General features: G+C 39.9%; 1 non-coding gene across 1 annotated transcript; it reads right to left on the bottom strand.

Moving 5' to 3' along the window:
* Nucleotides 1–2,249: 2,249 nt before the first annotated feature.
* Nucleotides 2,250–2,326, bottom strand: TRNAS-CGA (transfer RNA serine (anticodon CGA)). The gene has a single exon. It is a non-coding gene; the product is annotated as a tRNA-Ser (tRNA).
* Between the last annotated feature and the right edge of the window lie 1,163 nt (nt 2,327–3,489).

The following is a 3,489-nucleotide window of genomic DNA, read 5'->3' as shown; positions in this document are numbered from 1 at the left end:
CCGCCACAATTCCTGCTTGTTTGTCATTCGCTTGAGCATACTTATCATTTACGTCACCAAACACTACTTTCATGGCTGTGTCCCCGTTTCATGCTTGGCTTTAATGGTCTATGAAAGAAAGTGGAGAAAGATCAATGCTAAAATGCCATTCTTATGCAACTGGACCCGGTGTGAATGGTGCTATTGCATCAATCATACGGTTAGTTTTTTTTTTTTTAATTTGGCTTTAGATCAGTTACAACCAAACAGCCACCTGGATATTTGAACTTTACAATTCATTACAAATCATTCATTGTCACAGTTTGAAATATATATATAAGACATATATGTTGCACATCATTACATTATAATCACATAAATTGCCATAGAAAATCAGTCAAATTTGGTGACAAGTTGTTGTTAAATAGTTCCTAATAATAGTATACACCTTTTAGTCTTTGGTCGCCAGTAGTGTACTTAAACAGGTTGTTAACTGTTGCTTAGCGTGAAGCAGAGCTGTAATAAACACATTTGGCTGTTGGTGGTAATGAGCACATGCAAAAAAGAGATGGTTTAGGTCCCGAATCGACTGGCCATCACAAAAACCGTATGGCGCGTCCACTACGTTGATGCGATAAAGGTTACTTCTAAAACTTCCGTGATTGAAGCGCATTCGAGTGATTGTCGAGATCAATCGTCGTTGAGTGTTCCATTGTGCAAACCAAGGACGTCGCGGGGGATTCTGTTCAATCGTTGAGTAAAATTTACCTTTGTGGCTCTTTGTTTTCTCCCACTTCTGTGACCACTGACTATAAGCTCTTTGGCACATAATCAGTGTATAATCCATGACGTTGCTGGGAGTATTCATGACCATACAGTTAGTTGGTGTGTGCATTTCAGTAGGTTTGGCAGATTGATAAGTAATAGCACCAACGGAAACTATCTCACTCTTCATTTTCCTAGCACGCCCCTTCAATTATGCCTACGCTATCTATGTTAGCCGCTAGTGGAGCAGAACACTCCGGCTGAGGAATCAACTTCCAAACAATTACAAAGAAAATATTGCAATAAAAAATGTTAAGCGTCAGACATTTCAGTTTACTAAGCTGAATTTTTGAGAAAATTAGGTTTCTGTATTAAAATATTAAAATTACTCTGGAGTTTGGTGTCGGACTAAGAAATTCCGTCGAGAACTTTAAAACTTTAAATTATGAATATTGATTTAAATGTAATATTTTCTTATTCATCACATCATTTTTTTTCTCAACTTCAGTTTACGTTAAAATTAAATTTATTTAATAGTAAAGATTCGCACAATGTGCAAAGAAAATAATTTTAGCTCTCATTTTCATCGAGGCAGAATTTAGTCAGTGACACCAATATTTTCCTGCATGACATTGCGTGGTACCTTTCACAGCCCTTGCCACACAATTTTCAGAAGCACTGTGAATCGTTTGGTTCATGGTAGTTGGTTCTGCTGCATAACCGGTGGTGAAATCCATGAACAGCAAATCGCGTCATTACATGTCTAAGCTGATAACCGGGCTTTTTCCATTCGCTGTTTAATATAGCGTCTGTAGAGTAGAAATCCAGCCATATATCTTCCCTTTTTCTCTGAAGGTCAATGAGCAAATTTTCGTATGCCGGTGTAGAGGGTAGTTGCAGTTGTAGGCGGAGATCTTCTATGAAAAAAGTTTCTCTTGCCAGCACATATACCAGGCGCGATCGGGTGTACTTTGATACACATAAAGCTTTTTTTAAGAATTTGTCTTTCACTTTTTCTATATCTGCTAGATTGCTTTTGGTAAGATACTCCCAAATTAATGCCATACCATATGTTATTACGGGGGTAATTTTCAATTTGAATATTTCCATTGCGGTTGCCAGCGAGATCTTTGGAAGGTTTTTTATATCAGTCATGGCTAAGGTTGCAGCTGTTATTCTTTCTTGGACATGTATCGTGAAAACAGTACCATATGCCTGCAAGGTGATCCCTCGGTATTTAAAGTAAGAGACGATTGATAGTGGCTCGTTCTTGTATGTGATCTTGTCATTGGCTGCTGGTCTGCCTCCTTTCCTGAACGTCATTGTCACGGTTTTCTTTTCGTTAAGTTGCAGTTCATTTCTGGTGGCCCACTTTTCCAGTTGGTCGAAGGCTTCTTGAAGTTTTGTTATCTCGGGTGAATCGAAACAGACTTTCAACGTATTAGGTCGTGTTACGTACATGTAGTACGTGTTGAAGAGATGTTAAGTACAGAACAAAAATGGCCAGCCGGACACCAGTGGGATCCGAACCCACAACCTCCCGATTTCGCGTCGGTTGCTCTACCAATTGAGCTATGGTGGCCTAGGCCATCTTTGTTCTGTTTGAAAGGATCTGAGCTACAGGTCTGGCACTGCTGCTAGCACACTGTAGAGTGCGTTTAAGTCGCCCGTTGTGGGGCATGTCAATGAATATTGACTGGTGTCCCAGTGGGATCCGGCTGGCCATTTTTGTTCTGTACTTAACATCTCTTCAACACGTACTACATGTACGTAACACGACTTAATACGTTGAAAGTCTGTTTCGATTACAATGCGGTCGTGAAAATTCAATATTCATATTTTAAGAACATTTCAATCGATCACTGGTAATGCTGGTTGAACTATTGTTGCACCGAGCCCTGACCCATCTCAGAAGTACTGAGCGCTTTCTTCGCACTATGGGAATAAGTAGGCTACGATGGAAAATGAGTTATTCTCTACTCGACAATGTCTACAAGACTGCCATATTTATGAGGCTCCAACCAACGGGAATAAACGTTGAAGTCCATCTTTACCTGTACATATTCTGAAAGCCGTTATTAGTACTTGACACCATCGTTAGTACTGCCTACCGCCTAGATATCGATGGTCGAAGACGGCGTGGACGCCAAAACCATCGTTAGGTTGAAGTAGGCCATGTGAAAGTCATCGTCATGTGTCCAGGAGGTGTAATCAATCGAAGTGGCACTCGTTTGTCCATGAAGCGGACGTACATCAATGAGATAACACAATGATGATGATGCTGATGATGATTACAAAGAAGTTTATTGCATTATGATGATAATAATAATAATAGGCCTAAAAATAATAATAATAATAATAATAATAATAATAATAATAATAATAATAATAATAATAATAATAATCGTATGGCCTCAGCTACCGTGTGCAGACATTTCAATTTGACGCCATTTGGCTGTCTGCTCGTCAATTTCGACGTTCCGTTTTACTCTAGGCCCACCATATGGCAGACCGAGTAAACCAAAACTCTCTTGGGCGTCTATGGCTGGGATTTAACGAATTTTGTCAGTTAAACACCAAATGTGTCACCAGAGATCTATTACATGCCGACATCATACGACATGGAGTGTCGAATGAACTTTTTTCCGCATTATGATTATATGCAGGCACTATGATGCACTCTGTCCGACTCGTTGGCTGAATGGTCAGCGTACTGGCCTTCGGTTCAGGAGGTCCCGGGTTCGA

Source organism: Anabrus simplex, chromosome 7 (assembly GCF_040414725.1).
Source record: "Anabrus simplex isolate iqAnaSimp1 chromosome 7, ASM4041472v1, whole genome shotgun sequence".
In the NCBI taxonomy this organism is placed as follows: Eukaryota; Metazoa; Arthropoda; class Insecta; order Orthoptera; family Tettigoniidae; genus Anabrus; species Anabrus simplex.
The sequence above is the reverse complement of the archived record's forward strand: the minus strand, read 5'-3'. Positions and strand labels throughout refer to the sequence as shown.